We start from the raw sequence: 21,598 nt of genomic DNA, 5'->3' as shown, positions 1-21,598 counted from the left end.
AATTTACTACATAAATTATGTTAAGAAAGAGCAAACAAATGAGTGTGGATAGTTTTTAATATGAGACCTGATATATACATTGTATATGTACCCATATATGAAATATATAGAGATTCATACATAGACATGTATGTGTATAAAATGTATATGTATTTTCTCCCTGCAAAACTCATGTCCCAAGAAGTGACAAGTTAGCACAATTCAACAATTTATGTAACCATTAATAGCTCTATTACTGGCTATACATCCACAAGAACACAATGAGAGAGAAAGGGAAAGAAAGATCTTTTCCTTTTCCTTTCCAAGAGATAACTGGGAAAGAAGGTCAATCACTGCCAAGATTCTTAGTCTGACTTTAGTCTCTGCTTCTTTCTGCCCACTGGTTTTGTTTCTTTTTTCTTTTCTCTTCTCTTCTCTTCTCTTTCTTTTTTCTTCCTTTCTTCTTTCTTTCTTTCTTTCTTTCTTTCTTTCTTTCTTTCTTTCTTTCTTTCTTTCTTCTTAAAGATTTATTTATTTTAGAGAGAGAGAGCACACAAGCAGGGTTTGGGGCAGCAGGAGTGAGAGAATCTCAAGCAGGCTCCACGCCCAGCACAGAGCCCAACTCAGGGCTGGATCTCAAATCCCTGAGATCATGACCTGAGTCGAAGTCAAGTTCAGATGCTTAACCAACTTGAGCCACCCAGGTGCCCTGGTTTCTCTCTCTCTTACTGAAGACTGGTTTCCTCATATAGTGAACAGCATGGTCTCCAATCATCTCCAAGCCTCCCTTCCAAATGTTCCACCACCAGGCTAATTATCCTCTCTTAGTTCTAATATTCAAATTCATGGGAAAGAGTCTAACTGGTCCAAATTTTGTCAGATATTCTTGTCTAGATTCATCCTCTATGGTATTTGGGCAAATTTGTAAGGTCTGAAATATTTGGTTCCTAAGTAACACTATATTAAGTATTAAAAACACCAACAGAAATATAACAAGCACTCCTGTTGAAAGTTCCTGCCCATCCCATTCAAGAATTATGATTTTTATGAGTCTGTGTACATTTCATAATAGCCTCTTCACCTTTAAGGGCTAGACCACAAAAGTAAGTTACTGCCCAAATTAAGTGTGAATTTCTCTAAAAATTAACCCAGAAGTGGTGTTATTGCACTTCCCTATGTATTCATGTTAAATATTTTATTTATTTATTTATTTATTTATTTATTTATTTATTTATTTATTTATTATTATTTTTATAAATTATTTTTTATTTTTTTTAAGTTGGCCCCATGCCCAACATGGGGCTTGAACTCACAATCCTGAGATCAAGAGTCACATGTTCTATGGACTGAACCATCCAGGTGCCCCTTTGTTAAATATTTAATAATTAAAACTTTTATTTTGAAATTATTTTAGATGCATATGCATTTGGAGGACATAATAGAGAAAGATCACAAGTACCCTTTATCCAGTTACCCCAATAAAAATCTTGCAACAGTGTAGTACAGTATGAGAACCAGGATACTGCCATTGACATGGTCAGGAAAGAGAATAGTTCCATCACCACAGGGATCCCTCAAGCTGCCCCTTCAGAGCCACATCCTCTCCTCCAACAACACTTGGCAATTGCTGACCTGTTCATCATTTCTGTATCTTTGTCATTTCAGTAATGTCATATAAGTGAAATCATAAACTATGTAACTTTGGGAACTGGCTTTTTTCATTCACCATAATTTTCTTGAGATTCACCAAAGTGGTTATGTGTATCAATAATTTTATCCTCTTTACTGGTGAGTAATGTTCTATGGTAAGGATACACCACAGTTTCTTTAACAATTTATACAATGAAGGACATATGGCTTGTTTCTAGTCTGTGTATATTGCAAATAAAGGTGCTATGAACCATTTGTGTTGAGGTTTTTATGTGAACACAAGATTTCTCTGGAATAAATGCCCAAGTGTGCAAAAGCTGGATTTACATCACACCTGCATATTTACTTTTTATAAGAAACTGCTAAAGTGGGGCACATGGGTGACTCAGTTAGTTAAGCATCCAACTCTTGATCTCAGCTCAGGTCTTGATCTTGGGGTTGTGGGCTTGGGCCCCATGCTGGGCTCCATGCTGGGCATGGAGCCTACTTAAAAATTCCAAAGTGACTGTAGCATTTTATATTCCCACCAGCCATGTGTAAGTGATCCAGTATTTCTGCATCTCTATCAGCTTTTGGAGTTATCATTTTTTAATTATTTTTTGGTTTTATATTTTTTCTTTTCAAATTTTTATTTAAATTCTAGTAGTTAACATACAGTACAATGTTGGTTTCAGGAGAATTCAGTGATTCATCTATTTTTTTTAAATTTTGGTCATTATGATATGTAAAGATGATAAGGAGTAATTCATTGTCATTACAATTTGCATTTCTCTGACAACTAATGATGTTGAACATCTTTCCATGTGTTTATTTGCCCTCTGTCTCTATCCCCTTTGGTGAAATGTCTCCTCATGTCTTTTGCCCAATGGCTAATTGAATTTTTCCTTCCCTTTTTTTTTTTTTTTTACTGTTGATTTTTGAGAGCTCTTTATATATTCTATTTACTAGTCCTTTGCCAGATGTGTGGTTTGCAAATATCTTCTTTCAGTCTGTAACTTATCTTTTTAATCCTTTTAACATTGTCATTCACAAATAAATGTTTTTTAGTTTTGACAAAGTCCAATTTATCAGTTTTCACCCAATATTGTCATGCTTTCACTGTCAAGTCTAAGAAATGTTTGACTAGACCCAAAACTTTTTCCTATTTTTTTCTGAATGGCTTACAGCTTTACACTTTAGATTTAAGTCCATAATTTTTCTTGAGCTAATTTTTGTATTGAGATTCATTTTTTACCTATGGATGTCCAATTGTCCTAATGACATTTGTTGCAAAGGCTATCCTTCCTCTATCTAATTGCTTTTGCTCCTTGGTCAAAAATCAATTGAGCATATTTGTGTGGATCTATTTCAAAATTCTCTATTCTGTTCCATTTATCTATTTCTATCCCTCTGCCAGTATTTCACTGTCTTGATTACTGTAGTTATATTGTAGGTCTGAATAATGGGTAGAGTGATTCCTCCTATTTTTTCCTTCCTTTTCAATATAGTTTTATCTATTTTGTGCCTTATTCGTATCTATATAAATTTTAGAATAAGCTTGTCTATGTACAAAAAGACTTGCTGGGGTTTTGATCATGTTAAATTTTTAGCCACCCTTGGAAAAATAAACTCAGAATCTTTCCAAAAGGAAGAAAAATAGAACACAATTTATTTTAATGGAAATTCATTAACATTCTGTGCAATCTGGATGCTCAGTATTAGAATTTCTTGTGTAGGTCAAATGTTTCTTGCCTGAATCCCTAGATTTATGCTCTAGCAGAAGCTGGCAAACTTTGACCTGTGCCACCTCTGTTTAATTAGGCCTGTTGAGGCAAGAATGGTTTTTACTTTTTTTAAGGGTTGAAAAAACAAACATTGAAGAATATGTGACAGAGGCCATATTTTGACCACAAAGCCTAAAACGCATCTGTCTCTTTACAGAAAAAGCTTGCCGACCCCTGTTCTACAGTGTTACACATTTGCATTATGGAGAATAAAAGGAAAATCATTACCATCTAAAAAATGTAAAAATTTCTCAATAATAACTACATTTACCAATATATAAGCTTCTCTTCAGCCAAGATCACCAAGTAAATGAATGTCTAAGCTACTGAATATATCTTATTAAAATTATGTAAGAGACAACTTACATTTCTAATTTAATGTAGTTTTGCAAACCAAAAAGCAAAATACTCTTCAAATACAAGGTATGATTATTATTCACATTATTAAAGCAAGATAATTGTATGGAGGCAGCAAAGCATACTGCTTAAGAACATGCATTTCTGAGTCAGCTGCTCTGAGTTTGAATCTCAGCTTTGTCACCAGCTAGTTGTGTTCTTGGCCAAGTATCTTAACCTCTCTGAGTTTTGATTTCCTCATCTGTAGAATAATAATGAAAACAATACTCCTATTAGAGTGTCACAGTGATGATTAAAGGTGTTAATTCATGGAAAGAGTACTGCAGGGGTTGAAATAATGCTCTGTGTAATATGGGTTTCCTAGTAATAGTTTTATTTATATGCTATAGCGCTCATTGTTAACACATTCCAAAAATTAGCAGCTTATTCACATCACCAAAATCTTAAAGAGATGATTCTTTTCATGACAGTTTGTATTTATAATATTTAAATTAAAGAATATGACATCATTATTCATTTAACAGATATGGACTATTAAGCGAGCATAGTGGAAGGTGCTGTTATCATAGAAAGATACAGGCTCTCCCGTCATGAAAACTTTACAAAGTTTATCCTTGAAATTGGTACAGTGACACACCTGCATATATTACTCGTGTAAAGACAGGTAAATAATATTCTGTGAAGTCTAACTGCCAGGATGTAAGCTATAATATACTTAAGTAAACATATCAACGTAATGAACTTTTATTACCTATAAAGCAGAAATCATGAAAATATAAGAGGAAAATAAAACATGAACATTACCCCAAGCTCTGTGCTACAGAGATAAATCACGAACCTTTATAATTCTGGCACAAAGTTATTGTATATAATTTTTATGTAATAATAGTAAAGTGGACATGCAAAAGAATGCTCTGTCATCAAGTCGTCTAAATTGCGTTTATATAGAAAAAGCAAACTCATGACTGTTAGAAGCAAAGTTACACTGAGCTGATAAATCAGAGCAGGAAAGCAAACTGAATTTTGTCAATGCAACTTTGAGTCTCAAGGGTCAGCCAACTGCAGGCTAAAATGTAGTTGAACATATGAATAAGCTTTTCTTTTTGTACTCATATTTTCTGGCATAGATGGATGTCTCTCAAACTCAGATTTGATAACTACTTTAAGCTTAGGGTCATTATTTTATTTTTTATTCTTTAAAGACTTATTTATTTGAGAGTGCACATGCATAGGAGTGAGTGGGGGCAGGGGTAGAGGGAGAGAAATGCTATGTCTGCTTTATTTGACAGAAAGAGAAACTTTTCCCCTCAATTCCCTTCCTTAACCTGCATTGTGTCTGTTATCCAATCATCCATTATGGTCAAGGTCTTTATATTAAACAGTTAAAACCTTTCCAGGAAAAAAAAAATCATTTTATTAAAGTGTCGGAAACAAGAACATACACAAAAAAGTTTCCTATAGAAGATTAGCTGTTTTGCAAGCCAATGAGTGAAAGGACATACCAGCTTGTAATTCAATAAAATTTCTTCCAAATAAGGCAACCCACAAGAAATACCTGGAAGATTTAAATAAATTTTCCAAAACGTTATTTCCCGTTAATCACTTTGTCGCTGAAATCTTTAACTTGTGGTATCTCTTCTGTGGTCTGAAGACATGAGACTGTTGATGTCAGTGCACATTCAGAGATAAACCAGATGGAGAGGGTCCTGAGATCTGTGCATATGTTAAGCAGTAATACTCCACTTGAGATACCCTTTGCCTTAGTGCTTCACAAATACTTCATTAGGGTAGAATGGGAATCGTAACCTCTTTGTATAATAGGAAATAGCTCCTAACCCACTAAATCTCTAGACAAAATCATTCAATCTGGCTTTTGCTTAAGTACAATATATTTAATCCTATACCAGACACATACCATGTTCACTTTCAAGACCTCAAGGAGAATAATAGCTCGAGGAATACTAATAAAAAGTTTTGTGATCTAAATATGCCTCAAATTTCACTTTGGTCTTAAAATAGCACTTCCAGTTTCTGAACTTGTGAAATGATTTTCATGGCCCATGTCTCAAATGATTTTAAGAAGTAATTACATATCTTCCTTAAACATACAATCATTATTGAGCTGAATGTTCCTGGTTTGTCAGGCACTTAATGATCAAAGTTCATTTGACCTTAAGTGAACTAATGATGTGCATATATACCAGCTAAATTCAGAAGATACCTTTTTATTTGTAGAAGCATCCTCTTAAACCCAGATTTCCTAAAAGACATTTTTCTGTCACCAACTTGGAGATAAAATAACTATGCAATAATTTGTTTGTTGAAACATCTGAATATATTCAGCACCATAAATGCGGAGAAGCAGAACAGAAAGTAATTACAGGCCCGTGTTTACATCCACTTGTTAGTAAGACAAAGCATATTGTGCAAGCAAGGGGTAACTACACACTTTACATTTAATAAGTTATCTCTCAGGCAGCTGTCATTCTGGTTAAGATAAGGGAGCCACACATCAAATGTAAATTATTTTTCACCTCATCAATCAGAGTCAAAAAGGAGCGCTTAACAGTAAACAAAACCACCAGGCTGCTCAGCTCTCCCTATGATTTAAGTCAACAGTTGGCATGAATACTGAAGGGGAGTAAAGAATTAAAAGCACGCGCCACTCACTTTTCATCGCTAGACAAATAACTTTCAGAAATTTAATTCAATTAACCAAATATTTATTAAGTGGCAACCCTGGAGAAGGCAGAGTAGGCTTTTCTCCTTTTAAAAGTCTACCATCTATTAAATGGGTAAGGAAATGGGCTACAGAGTGGAGAAAGGGCAGAAAGAGAGCTGCTATGAGAACACAAATAACTACAGAGTAAGATAAATATTCCATGCCATGAAAATTCAAGGGAAGAGGAGATCTTGTCTAATACAGCAAGAGTCATGGCCAAGTGTCCACAGCTAAATCAAACCCCAGTCTAAGTTTTAAGAAAATAAAGGCAGTGTGGTATAGAAGACTTGACCCAGGCACCTGCGTGGCTCAGTCGGTTAAGCATCTGCCTTCAGCTCAGGTCAGGCTCCCAGGGTCCTGGGATCCAGCCCCGTGTCAGGCTCCTTGCTCAGTGGGGAGCCTGCTTCTCCCTCTCCCTCCACTGCTTCCCCTGCTTGTGTGCTCTCTCTCTCTTAAATTAATAAATAAAACCTTTAAAAAAAATAAAGATCTAGAAGACTTGACCTTTCATGGGAAGCTCTGACCTTCAAATCGTATCAACCAGGAGTCCCCAGTAAGTCGGTTGACTACTGAGTTAATAATTCTGAATTAACAAAACTACACAGTAAAACTTACCCCCAAAGAAGAGGTCCCCACTAAATGACTTGTTAACAGTCCTTCAAGTATTACAGCTTTGCAAAATTAAAATTGTTGGCTAAGAGAGAATTATTGGCTAAAGTTAACCAACAAGTCATGTACTTATGGGTCTGAGCATCTGCCTTTACAAACACTGATATAACTAAAGCAAGTTTTCATGAGGATGGAATTAAATCCCTCAACTACATCTCTGTTTAATGATATTAACTTCAGAATCATCAGGGCAATCTCCTTTCACTGAAATCAGTCCTACATTTTTTAATTCTATGTATTGTATGGGTTGAAGTGGTTCTTTTGAATATGCCATGTATCTAGCTGAAAACAGCTTTGTAAAAACCAAAATAAAATAGAAGTTGTCTGCATCAGACAGAGTTAGTGTGAACTACATGTAGCAGAGTCAAAATAACAGTGGTTTAAATAAAAGAGGAGTTGATTTCTCTCTCATGTAAAATTCAGAGGCAGCAAATCCAGGCCTCAAAGCGTGGCACTGTGCGGGAACCTAGGGTCCTTCTAGTTCATCCCTCTAGGGCACGGTCCTTGTCTTCATGACGTAGCAATGACAATGACCCACCATCACATCAAATTCTAGTGAGCTCAAAGGAGAAAGGAGTAAAGAGGAATAGGCACATGGCATCCACAAATTATCTTCCACAAACATTCCTAGAAACTGCCACACAACACATTTGCATGTCATTTCATCTTACTAAGCAGAGCTGAGTCACATGGCCACGCTTGTTGAAAGAGAGCCTAAGACATGTAGTTTTTCTTCCACATGGCCCTGTGCCAACTGAAACTTAGGGCTTCTATGAGAATAAAGGAAAGAATAGATTTTGGTCTCTCCCACATTGGCTGAAAACATTATAAAGTAAACTTTTTCATTCACGGCTCGTCCATAATCAGCTGAAGTATACTTGGCCAAGGTGAGAAAGTATTTGGAAATCTGTATCCAGCAATTTCACTCCTGGGACTTTATTCTGAGCAGAAGCAAAATGTACAAAGTACTAAATGCACAAAGATGCCTATCATAATACTATGATAGGGAAAAGTAAGAAAGTTAAATGACCAGCAATAGGCAAATAGTTACATAAATATTGACAATTTCAGGGGTGCCAAGGTGACTTAGTCAATTAAGCATCTGCCTTTGGATCTTAGGGTCCTAAGATGGAGCCCCAAGTCAGGCTCCATGCTTAGTGTGGAATCTGCTTCTTCCTCTCCTTTTGCCCCTCCTCCCAATTTTTGCTCTCTCTCTCTCTCTCTCTCAAATAAATAAATAAAATCTTTAAAAAAATATTGACAGGGCGCCTGGGTGGCTCAGTCGTTAAGCGTCTGCCTTCGGCTCAGGTCATGATCCCAGGGTCCTGGGATCAAGTCCCACATAGGGTTCCCTCCTCAGCGGGAAGCCTGCTCTCCCTCTCCCACTCCCGCTGCTTGTGTTCCTGCTCTTACTATCTCTGTCTCTGTCAAATAAATAAATAAAATCTTTAAAAAATAAAAAAAATAAAAATAAAAAAATATTGACAATTTCACATAATGAAATAATATGCAGCAATAAAATATATACGTATGAATTTTACACAGACTCGGAATATATTAAGTGAAGAAGTATATAAAATGCCTATATACTATTATAATAATGCAAAAAGAAATATGCATTAAAAATTTGGGAGGATATATGTCAAAATAATACCAATGTCTATCTTGGAGTAGTAGGATTAAGAATAATTTTTTCTGGGGCACCTGGGTGGTTCAGTTGGATATGCATCCAACCTTGATTTCGGCTCAGGTCATGATCTCAGGGTCCTGGGATCGAGCCCCACATGGGGCTCTGTGCTCAGCATGGAGTCTGCTTGAGATGTTACTTAAAGTAACATGATGAGTAACTGATGTTAAACTTAACTATTTCATGTAGGAGTGCTTTTTAATGTGGAAGAAATATGATACAAAATCAAATGTTATATAAATTAGAAGAATAATAAAAGAAAAACAAACAAAAATCGCTCAGCTCCATGTTGAACTTCTTTGTAAAACAAGTTGGGCAAATTTTGATGATTTTAGGAATTCACATATGGTGACTTGTCCCCTCTGTCTTCAGGCACCTTGAAGTTAATCTACAGCGTTCCTAACTACCTACAGATTCTGACCACAGGTCTTTAAATTGAGAGAGAGAGTTTTGTTAGAAGAGCAGAAAGTTAGGGGGGAAGCAAATCTGTCTAAAGGAAAGGATGCGTGCTCACATACAATACCATATACTTCTGTCACAGTCTTGAATACAAATAACTTACCTCTATTACATAAATGACTTCAAAATACCACACGTTTAAGAAATGCATTCTCAGTAGTAAAAGTCGCTTAACTGACATGGATTCATATAACAACTGTGTAAGGAATCTCCGCAAGAGCATTTTTATATGCTATTTTTAAAACCGAGAGAAAGTTCTTTAGCATTGGCACAGACCTCATTATAGTTACTCACATAAACAGAATGTCCTCTACCAATTAGTAAGTTAGCCACCTCACCCCAAGAAGAGTGTCATATGTGGGACACATACTGACATTATTGAGGCATCTCATCACTGTTCCAATTTCCATGTAGTTCATTTTATAGTCAGTCAAATTTTCAACTGTGCATTTTATTACCAGACTGCTTAAAAGATTCAAGCAGTTTTATAAATGAAGGTAAGATTGTTTTGGACTGACATTCTTGCCAAAGGAAGAAAATCTGTAACTATCAGGGAAATATGTTCAAAATTGACACAGCAGGTAAATTAAAAAGACAGGCTGCTCTAAGCAGATATGTGATTATTAGGACTATAGTTAATGGGCAGGGAGGAAATGTAGGAAACATAATGGTATCAGAAAAGTATGACAACTGGCTTGTTAGTATTTAATGAGGAAAATGGTTATGTTCCCCCAAAGTCCTATTATGCCACCTTTCAGTGACCCTAATTGATTGGCTGGGTTAGTTAATGAGGCACCGTGTGCTAGTAATTCTAAGCAAAGACCTCTATTCTTATTTTATGATAGCACAGATTCATTGCAGAGTATTCACTGGAGACTGGCAGATGTTTCTGGATGTTTCAAATATTTCATTTTCTATCTGTGGTGCTGAGATGTTGTTCTTGCCTGGAAAATTGACACTGAATACTACTATTAATAGCAAATGTAATGATGTCTTTAAAATTCTAACTTTATGATAGCTCCACATTCAGTCTAAAGAGAAAAACTTTTTAAGATTTTTTTTTTTTAATTTAACAGAGAGAGAGACAGTGAAAGAGGGAACACAAGCAGGGGGAGTGGGAGAGGGGGAAGTAGGCTTCCCGCAGAGCAGGGAGCCTGATGCAGGGCTCGATCCCAGGACCCTGGGATCATGACCTGAGCCGAAGGCAGACGCTTAACGACTGAGCCACCCAGGTGCCCTGAGAAAAACTTTTTAGAAAACTTACATTTGATAGAAATCAGAAACATGTACTAGGTGAGACTGAGAAAATATGGCACAGAGTCTTTAAGAAAAATCAGCATAAATTATTTCCAGCTCAAAAATTATAAAACCACAAATGACATATTTCTTAGGCAAGGGAAAAATAAAACAAAAATATGATTCTAAGCCTTGTCAAGAATTGGCAGCTTGTTCAAAAGTAAAAGCTAGTGACTTGTTTGTTGGTTAGGATACCCTCACAAAATGTCCCAGTGGCAAATAACACACCCAATCTCTGTTGACTATTTTCCCACTCTTAAGTCACTTGAAGTTCTCCTAAAATCTGTGTGTCTTAGTCCAGGCTGCCATAACAAAATACCACAGACTGGATGGCTTAAATAACAGAAATGTATTTCTCACAGGTCTGGAGGCTGGGAAGTCCAAGATCAAGGTGCAGCCCCGTGTGTTTCCTGGTAAGAGCTTTCTTTCTGGCTTGCAGATGGCCATCTCTTTTCTCACATCTGGGTCCATGAATCAGGTGATGGGGAGGGAAGAAGAAGCAAGCACTCTGCTGTCTCTTCTTAGAAGGGCACTAATCCCATCATGAGGGCCCCACCCTCATGACCTCATCTAACCCTAATTATCTCCCAAAGGCTCTGTTTTCCAAATACCGCCAGACTGGGAGTTAGTGCTTCAAACATAGGAATAGGAATTTGGGGGGAATACACATTCAGTTCCTAGTAGCATATATTTTCAGAAAGGTAATTTTGTGGCCACTAAAGGGTCAGAATGCTTGACTTTGAATTCTAACTGCATGGTTTGTTTTTGGTACAGTGCTTGCCATAAATGAAGTATTCAGAATACTATGCTCTTTTAAACCTGTTAATAATACAAACTATACCTTTGGAAAAGAGGAAAGTGGAAAGCCATTCATGCTAGACATTGAGATGATAAAGACTATACCAAATGTAAAGATTGGGTATAGACTTTATTCAGCCTCAGTGAAAACAAGCACCTTGCTTCAGTGGCAGCAAGGAACAGAAAGGATAGTAGTTGCTACATTCAGATTTTTTAAAAGTACTCAAATCAAACAGCTAACTTGCTAGCAATTCATCATGCCAAAGTGGAATATATATAGCTTTTTGTATAATGTCATGTAGCACTACAGTAGATAAAATAATAATTTTGCCCCCTTCATAACTACTTAAAAAAAAAACTGTTATTAATCTACTTCCTTTTGCATTTCTTAAAGTCATTTGCTAAGTTTATTCTTAACCTCATAAATATGCTTATAGTGAAACATGGTATTATAGCATTTAAATATAGGTATTACCAACTATTATAGTATTTCAAAAATACATGGGAAGATTCCTTTATTTCTAAAAGTTTCAAAATACATCTTAAAATGTTACATTATCTAAGCACCTGATGGAGCAGAGCCTTCATGAGCAGGTAAGCAAGTGTAGAAATAGCAAGACAGCATAGGAGTTCTGGGGCTCAGGTCCCAGTGTTGTCATAGCCTGGTAAAACCTGCTTTTGGGACCTGTGTAAAATGCTGCTTGCTTTGATGAGGTGAGGCAGGACAGCATATGCGGGGCTTTACTCTGTTCAGTGCTTTTGGGTGGGGATGCAGCTCAATAGTTTATCATCAGTCCATCCCTAAGAGGTAATAACCTCTCTTTCCTTAAAGCACCCTTCTAGGTAGAAATTTCTGCCAAATCATTAAAATCTGTTCCTTTCAAGTCAAGCAGATTAGAGGTTGTCTCATTCACTGGGTTCCCTTGGAGACAGATTCTGAGAGATTTCCATGTATGACTTTTATTGGTGAGTGCTCTTAGAAACACCTGTGAGTGCTGAGGGCAGCAAGATTTAGCAGAGAGAGCAGCAGTGAGGGGCAGTGGCAATAGAGGCCAAAGCCCATCCCTTGTGGGGATCTCAGCAGTGTTCTAAACTGAAGCAAGGGGAGGCCACTACCCAGAGAAACCCAGGAAGTAAACCTGGGCTAGAGGTAAGGGGTAGGGCTGACTTTGAGGTTGTTGTAAGGTGTCAAAGTGGAGATTTCCAGAAAGCACCTGCAAAGATAGTTGGGGGTTCCAGGAAAAACTGATCATAATTTGAGAGAAGGTGAAGGGAGTTTTTAGGGAAAACTTGAGGAAAAATAGAGTCAAGGAGTGGTTTGTAGGGCTAATAGCTGACTGAACAGAATGGGTGGGAAGGGGTCATCAGAAATGGACAAGGAGACTCAGGAGAGGAGGCTGTAGACTGGGGAGGTTCTATACCAGGAGAGGTAAATGAGATAAAATGCTGTAGTCTGGTAAACAGTTAGATTTAAACATGTTTTTTTTTGAACTGGAGATTAAAAAGAAATTGTGACTTCATTGAAGGCATATTTTATACTGTCATGGTGAGTGTAATTAGGATTGTCTGGAATAGAAAATGAAGTCATTGGGTAACAAACATTTAACTTGAAGGAATTTGGTGCCCAGCAGAAAAAAAAAAATGTCTGCACATAGCCTGTAGGCAATGAGTATTTGTTGAAAAAAATACAATAATATATAGGCATATAAACCAAATATAAAATAAAAAAGAGCTTTCTGAAGTTGGAAAAAGGTATATTCCCTTTAGTTTTGTATGATCTATATTTTATTTTTTCTCCTTCTCAGGAGGCTGGGGAACTAGATTACATTTGATTGTGTTTCATTTTTTGGCTATCTAGGCTGTTCACTTACTGCACAAGGGACAAAGGTAGAAAAGTTTCATTTTTAAAAAGTTCTTGTTGGAACAAACCAGTATCATTTTTTAATAACAAAGATATATGCTGAGAGGGACATATTATGTGGTATTTTTGTTCAAAATGTAACATCTGAATCTCATCATGAGGAAACGCGAGATAAACCCAAATTAAAAAAACATTTATAAAGTAACGGCCTCTACTCTTCAAAAATATCAAGGTCAAGGAAGGTTGAAGAAACTAATTCAGATTAAAGAAAATTAAAGTAATTTGATGAGTGTACATAATATATGATATAAGATTGCATTCTTCATAGGGAATAAATATCTACAAAAGACAGTTATGAAACCATTGATGATTATTTGAATATGGACTGTGAATTCAATAATATTTTTGTACTGATGTTGAGATTTCAGATTTTGAGAATGGTAATGTGGTTATGTAAAAGTCTTCTAAAGAAACACACAATTATTTCAGGGTGAATAAGCACAACATCTCCAATTTATTCTCCATTGATTCAGAAAAAAATTACAGATAGATAGATGATAGATGATATAGATAGAAAGATGGATGGGTAGAAAAACAGATGATAGATAATGGATAGAGTGAAAGAATGATAAAATAAATTGGGAAAATGTAAATAACTGATGAATCTGGGTAAAAATATATGAGAGTTTCTTAACTATTCTTGCAACTTTTTTTGTGATTTTGAAATTATATTAAAATAAAAAGTTACAAAAAATAATCCTAGAAAATAAAACACAACACTTCATTTCCAAAGCTAAATTTCCACATTGGGAATTTTTATTAAATCCAAAGGTACCAATGTACCACCATAAGGGTACTGTGGAACAAATGCGAAAACAGTTCTAGGGAGAAGGCAAAAGGACTATTTTAAGTTTGCAATGGGCACAGGGAGTTTCGGAATGAGTACATTTCAGGTGAACACTCCTGTGCAGTCTACTGAAACTGTTAGAAAGTAAGTTCATGAAACACATTGTCAGAAAATTCATCCACATAAAAACTGCTCCAACTAACAAAAAGATGAAATAGGATCAGCTCACTGAGCTTTACGAACCCTAAAATTTAGACCGAGGCTATTTTCAAAGGAGGGACAGTCAGGCATGTTTTGTTTTCCTTGATTTCGTGGGTTTGGAAATTAACACTCTTCAACAGGATGCTAATGGTTTGAAAAGAGCTAGCATAAAAAAAGACATTGAGAAAAATATAAGGAAACGGTGCTGAAAAGGATAGGAATCTCTGTCCACACAGGAGAAATTGATAACTTTTCCGAAAATCAGTGTGAAAGGTCACGTGGACAACACCAGGCATTCACCAAGCATTGCTAATGTTCCCTAGTCTTCATGGAAGACCCTTCTTTCCTGTCTATCATGTATTTTTATTCTACAAAGAGACTGGGGCCACTTCACTTGTGAACTGGTAGCCCCAAGAAATAAGTTTATTAATTTGTAAACCATCAGCTCCTTCCTAAGCTTCTAAGGTTTATGTGGCTATTTGACAAGAGGGGAAGCTTTTGTGAAAACATGACTATGCAAAATTCAGCAAAGGTAGATCCTGGAATATTGTTCCCAGTATTATCACCTTACTTTCTGTGAAACAAGCACATAAACACACACACACACACACACACACACACTTTCTTTAACCATCTAATATCCTATAGACCTCACTCCCATAGTTTACAGAAGATCCAGGCAGAGGCAATACCATCTGACTTATAGCATAACATTGACTATGTCCATATTAAGCCAAATCAATGAGTGTGAGTGACTTTAGTGTCTCTGGGAACTAGTGTGAGTGTAGAAACAGACTCAGTGACAAGTAAACTTTAAAAATATATCAGCTTTGATTCATTCTTTGAGAAGATAGAATCAACACTAATGACAGACAATAGTATGTGGTACATCAAAATATTCAATTCAGTAAATGAGGAAAATGTGGGAGATATTGGTCTTCTTTGTTTGCCTCTACGCTTTAATAAAATATAAAGCAAAGGATTAAATTATTTGGTAGGTTAGGATTTTAAATTCCTTACCTAAAATATTTATACATTTTTTACATAAAAAAATTGAAAGGTTGTATTTAAACATTTCTAAATCTTCGTACTCCTAAAAATTCTATGATTATCTCATTCATTTAATATCCTCACTGTCTTTATAAACTTAAAAGAATTTTTCAAAGGGATGCCTAGGAGGCTCAGTCAGTTAAGCGTCTGCCTTCAGCTCAGGTCATGATTCTGGGGTCCTGGGATCGAGTGCCGCATCGGGCTCCCTGCTCAGTGGGGAGTCTGCTTCTCCCTCTGCCCCTCCCCCTGCTTGTGCTTTCTGTCTTGTTCTCTCTCTCTCTCTCTCTCAAATAAATAAATAAAATCCTTAAAAATAAATAAATAAAAAGTTTTTTTCAAAGTTACCAGCTGTGGGGAATGTTGCTTCATGCATCATAAAATTAGGTGGCACATTTCATGTTTATTCTCTGGCTCTCCACTCTTCATATCCAAACAAAAGATGTTACAAGTATAAGTAGTAATTATCACTCAGGTTAAGAATATTTCAAAATAGTCATCTCTCATTTAGACTCTAATGAAAGTACTAATTTTACATTTTATTTTTTTGAAATGGTAGAAATTTCTCATCTTAAACTGTTGGCTCCTAGGAAATTCAGCCTGCACTGTGATTTTGCAACATAAGGGAAAGAAATGCATGTAAAGGTGCCTTAGGCTTGTTCCTTACTAGTTCATTCTATTACTTTCTCTAGGGGAGGCTGGCAGAATAAAACAGACTTTTTTTTCCTTGCCAAATTTATGCTGTTGAATCACCCTTGCTTTTCAAAGGCTTTTTCTACCTTTAGTTTTTAGAGAAAGAAGCATCTATGACTATCTTGTTATGAAAAGACTTTTACTTTTCGTAGCATTTAAAAACGAAATCAGAACAGACCTATAACCACTAAGGAAATTGAAGCAGTCATCAAAAATCTCCCAAAAAACAAAAGCCCAGGGCCAGATGGCTTCCCAGGGGAATTCTACCAAACATTTCAAGAAGAATTAATACCTATTCTTCTGAAACTGTTCCAAAAAATCGAAACGGAAGGAAAACTTCCAAACTCATTTTATGAGGCCAGCATTACCTTGATCCCCAAACCAGACAAAGACCCCATCAAAAAGGAGAATTACAGACCAATATCCCTGATGAACATGGATGCAAAAATTCTCACCAAAATACTAGCCAATAGGATCCAACAGTACATTAAAAGGATTATTCACCATGACCAAGTGGGATTTATCCCTGGGCTGCAAGGTTGGTTCAACATCCGCAAATCAATCAATGTGATACAGTACATTAACAAAGGAAAGAAGAAGAATCATATGATCCTCTCAATAGATGCAGAAAAAGCTTTTGACAAAGTACAGCATCCTTTCTTGATCAAAACTCTTCAGAGTATAGGGATAGAGGGTACATACCTCAATATCATAAAAGCCATCTATGAAAAACCTACAGCAAATATTATTCTCAATGGGGAAAAACTGAGAGCTTTCCTCCTAAGGTCAGGAACGCGGCAGGGATGTCCACTATCACCACTGCTATTCAACATAGTATTGGAAGTCCTAGCCACAGCAATCAGACAACAAAAAGAAATCAAAGGCATCCAAATTGGCAAAGAAGAAGTCAAACTCTCACTCTTTGCAGATGATATGATACTTTATGTGGAAAACCCAAAAGACTCCACCCCAAAACTGCTAGAACTCATACAGGAATTCAGTAAAGTGGCAGGATATAAAATCAATGTACAGAAGTCAGTGGCATTCCTATACACCAACAACAAGACAGAAGAAAGAGAAATTAAGGAGTCGATCCCATTTACAATTGCACCCAAAACCATAAGATACCTAGGAATAAATCTAACCAAAGAGACAAAGGATCTTTACTCAGAAAACTATAAAATACTCATGAAAGAAATTGAGGAAGACACAAAGAAATGGAAAAACGTTCCATGCTCATGGATTGGAAGAACAAATATTGTGAAGATGTCAATGCTACCTAGAGCAATCTACACATTCAATGCAATCCCCATCAAAATACCATCCACTTTTTTCAAAGAAATGGAACAAATAATCCTAAAATTTGTATGGAACCAGAAAAGACCCCGCATAGCCAGAGGAATATTGAAAAAGAAAAGCAAAGCCGGTGGCATCACAATTCCGGACTTCAAGCTCTATTACAAAGCTGTCATCATCAAGACAGCATGGTACTGGCACAAAAACAGACACATAGATCAATGGAACAGAATAGAGAGCCCAGAAATGGACCCTCAACTCTATGGTCAACTAATCTTCGACAAAGCAGGAAAGAATGTCCAATGGAACAAAGACAGTCTCTTCAACAAATGGTGTTGGGAAAATTGGATAGACACATGCAGAAGAATGAAACTGGACCACTTCCTTACACCACACACAAAAATAGACTCCAAATGGCTGAAAGACCTCAATGTGAGACAGGAGTCCATCAAAATCCTAAAGGAGAACTCAGGCAACAACCTCTTTGACCTCAGCCGAAGCAACTTCTTCCTAGAAACATCGCCAAAGGCAAGGGAAGCAAGGGCAAAAATGAACTATTGGGACTTCATCAAGATAAAAAGCTTTTGCAAAGCAAAGGAAACAGTTAAGAAAACCAAAAGACAACCGACAGAATGGGAGAAGATATTTGCAAATGACATATCAGATAAAGGGCTAGTATCCAAAATCTATAAAGAACTCATCAAACTCAACACCCAAAGAACAAAGAATCCAATTAAGAAATGGGCAGAAGACATGAACAGACATTTTTCCAAAGAAGACATCCAAATGGCCAACAGACACATGAAAAAGTGCTCAATATCGCTCGGCATCAGGGAAATCCAAATCAAAACCTCAATGAGGTATCACCTCACACCAGTCAGAATGGCTAAAATTAACAAGTCAGGAAACGACAGATGTTGGCGGGGATGCGGAGAAAGGGGAACCCTCCTACACTGTTGGTGGGAATGCAAACTGGTGCAGCCACTCTGGAAAACTGTATGGAGGTTCCTCAAAAAGTTGAAAATAGAGCTACCATATGATCCAGCAATTGCACTACTGGGTATTTACCCCAAAGATACAAAAGTAGGGATCCGAAGGGGTACGTGCACCCCGATGTTTATAGCAGCAATGTCCACAATAGCCAAACTGTGGAAAGAGCCAAGATGTCCATCGACAGATGAATGGATAAAGAAGATGTGGTATATCTATACAATGGAATATTATGCAGCCATCAAAAGGAATGAGATATTGCCATTTGCAACAACGTGGATGGAACTGGAGGGTATTATGTTGAGTGAAATAAGTCAAACAGAGAAAGACATGTATCATATGATCTCACTGATATGAGGAATTCTTAATCGCAGGAAACAAACTGAGTGTTGTTGGAGTGGGGGGTGGGGTGGGAGGGATGGGGTGACTGGGTGATAGACACTGGGGAGTGTATGTGCTCTGGTAAGCGCTGTGAATTGTGCAAGACTGTTGAATCTCAGATCTGTACCTCTGAAACAAATAATGCAATATATGTTAAGAAAAAAAAAAGAAGAAGAAGGTAGCAGGAGGGGAAGAATGAAGCGGGGGAAATCGGAGGGGTAGACGAACCATGAGAGACGATGGACTCTGAAAAACAAACAGGGTTCTAGAGGGGAGGGGGGTGGGAGGATGGGTTAGCCTGGTGGTGGGTATTTAGGAGGGCACATTCTGCATGGAGCACTGGGTGTTGTGCACAAACAATGAATCATGGAACACTTCATCTAAAACTAATGTTGTAATGTAAGGGGATTAACATAAGAATAAAAAAATTAAAAAAAAAAAAAAAAAAAAAAAAACGAAATCACTCACTAATGATTCGTGGTTCAATTTAACATTCACACTTTGCATTATTTGTGTCTATATTTTGCATCCAAATTTCAGTCTATTCCTACTGATTTTACTGTTGATAGAAAACAATGAAAGAGTGAAGATACGCATATTATCTGGAGGGAGCACAATCAAAAAACCATTTAATTATCTTTAAATAGCTGCTTCCTCTGACCTAATAGAAAAATTAGTTATGGGGTAAGAAAGGATGTAACTTTGTGATGCTACCCCAACACACAGCTATTATTTTCGGATATAAAATCTACTAACTCTGAAAATCAGTAGCAAACTATGTATTCCTATTGTTACATTAAATTTTCATGAAATTGATGGATTACTGACTGTAGAAATTATTGATTTTTACTCATAGAGCATGTAGGCAGTAAAAAATATTCAGTCATGAACTAAAATTTTCATCATTTTGGAAGCTTTTTTGAAAGAATAAGAACATAAATCACTTGCTGTGAACTGGGGATGGTTGGCTTTGTTTTGTTTGTTTGCTCGCTCACTTCTTTCTGAGATTGCTACCAAATACACTGCTGTGAATTTGAGTTCTAGGCATTGGACGATATTCTCCAATACATTTTTCAGAGGCCTTTGAAAAGAATTACTAACACCATCGTTACTATCTTGTGTTCTCTGATTTTATGCCAGTTTGCTTGCCTTGATATTTCATTTCTGACCTGGATTGACATGCTGTATCATAGCCTTCTGTGGGGAAAGGATATTTTATGAATGTATTGGATGAGGATTGAAAATTCAGAAATAATGATGAGTGCCCAAGGCAAAATTCTGAAGCAGCTGAGGTTCATTTTTAGCAACCATCCCCTCCTCTTTTTAATACCTCTTTCATACTTTTTGGCCCCAGATTCGATCACCCTATATTCTCCTCCTGAAGCTAAGTGAGACTCACATCAAGTAGACCCACCTAGTCACCATTTTTTCACTAACATCAAAACATCTCTTTTCTGTATGCCATTACTTCTTAGCCAGCTGTCACGTGGAGAGCAATCTGAAGAAATCACCTTTCAAAACAATCTAAAAATATTAATGACGAGTAATGCTTTTGTCTTCCAGTGGTATTTGTATTTGGCATATGGCATCTAATTTCTCTTGGAAAATGTAAGTCTGAATCCAAAGAAATTAATCATCAGTGATGTGATCTCATCCAGAACTAAGGGCTACCATATCTGGGTCAGAAAACTTCTTTTTTTTTAATTGTCTAAATTACATTGCCCTAAACATGCCTGAGCAAGGCCTAAATTATTGTTTCCAATCCGTTTCTTATCAGCCGGACCTCCAGTTGTTATAGCTTTGCTTGAATTTGGGAATGCTACAACATTTCATATGCATACGGAAAGATGGCTCTGCACTGGATTAAATTAATTCATACATATTTTATTAAGTACAATTCTGTGCCAGAAACAGTGCTAGAATTTAAAAAATAAAGATATAAAAAAGCAAACACCAAATGAAAAAAGGCTCCTGGGCTAAGGGAATTCACAGTCTAAAGAGAAATGAGAGGTAACAAGAAGCAAGCCCAATGCATCATGTAAAGGTGTATAAAGGAGAGAAAGGTATGTTTTTGGTGCTTGAAGAGAACTGGTATTTGAGTTAGAATTAGAGAACACTAGGCAGAGTAATGGTTTCATGATTTGGATTTTGAAGATGTGTTACAAGAAGAAATAAGTATGAGTAATTTGAAGGAGTCAAACGAGGGCCACTGTAACAAACATCGCATTAAGGGTATACCCTTTTTGAGGGCATGTATTGAATGGAGCACTGGGTGTTATACACAAACAATGAATCATGGAACACTATATCAAAAACTAATGATGTAATGTATGGTGATTAACATAACATAATAAAAAAATGAGTATACCCTTTTCAACCTTTTACCAATGTAACAAACATTGCATTAAGAGCATAGCCAGATAAAGGGCTAGTATCCAAAATCTATAAAGAACTTATCAAACTCAACACCCAAAGAACAAATAATCCAATCAAGAAATGGGCAGAAGACATGAACAGACATTTTTCCAAAGAAGACATCCAAATGGCCAACAGACACATGAAAAAGTGCTCAACATTGCTCGGCATCAGGGAAATCCAAATCAAAACCTCAATGAGATACCACCTCACACCAGCCAGAATGGCTAACATTAACAAGTCAGGAAATGACAGATATTGGCGAGGATGCAGAGAAAGGGGAACCCTCCTACACTGTTGGTGGGAATGCAAGCGGGTGCAGCCACTTTGGAAAACACTATGGAGATTCCTCAAGAAGTTGAAAATAGAGCTACCCTATGACCAGCAATTGCACTACTGGGTATTTACCCAAAGATACAAATGTAGTGATCCAAAGGGGTATGTGTACCCCAATGTTTATAGCAGCAATGTCCACAATAGCCAAACT

At 36.7% G+C, this 21,598-nt stretch overlaps 1 long non-coding RNA gene across 1 annotated transcript in view; it reads right to left on the bottom strand.

Annotated features, from left to right (window-relative positions):
* Window positions 1-2,199: 2,199 nt before the first annotated feature.
* LOC123847886 (uncharacterized) overlaps window positions 2,200-21,598 on the bottom strand; it is a 78,181-nt gene continuing 58,782 nt past the window's right edge. Inside the window, exon 4 of the long non-coding RNA XR_010409717.1 lies at window positions 2,200-5,462. This is a non-coding gene — a long non-coding RNA (uncharacterized LOC123847886). The remainder of the gene's footprint in view (window positions 5,463-21,598) is intronic.

This window comes from Mirounga angustirostris, unplaced genomic scaffold (genome assembly GCF_029215605.1).
Source record: "Mirounga angustirostris isolate CCGP_5_RB_7025 unplaced genomic scaffold, mMirAng1.0.hap1 SCAF_2, whole genome shotgun sequence".
NCBI lineage: Eukaryota > Metazoa > Chordata > Mammalia > Carnivora > Phocidae > Mirounga > Mirounga angustirostris.
This window is presented reverse-complemented; position numbering and strand designations above follow the sequence as displayed.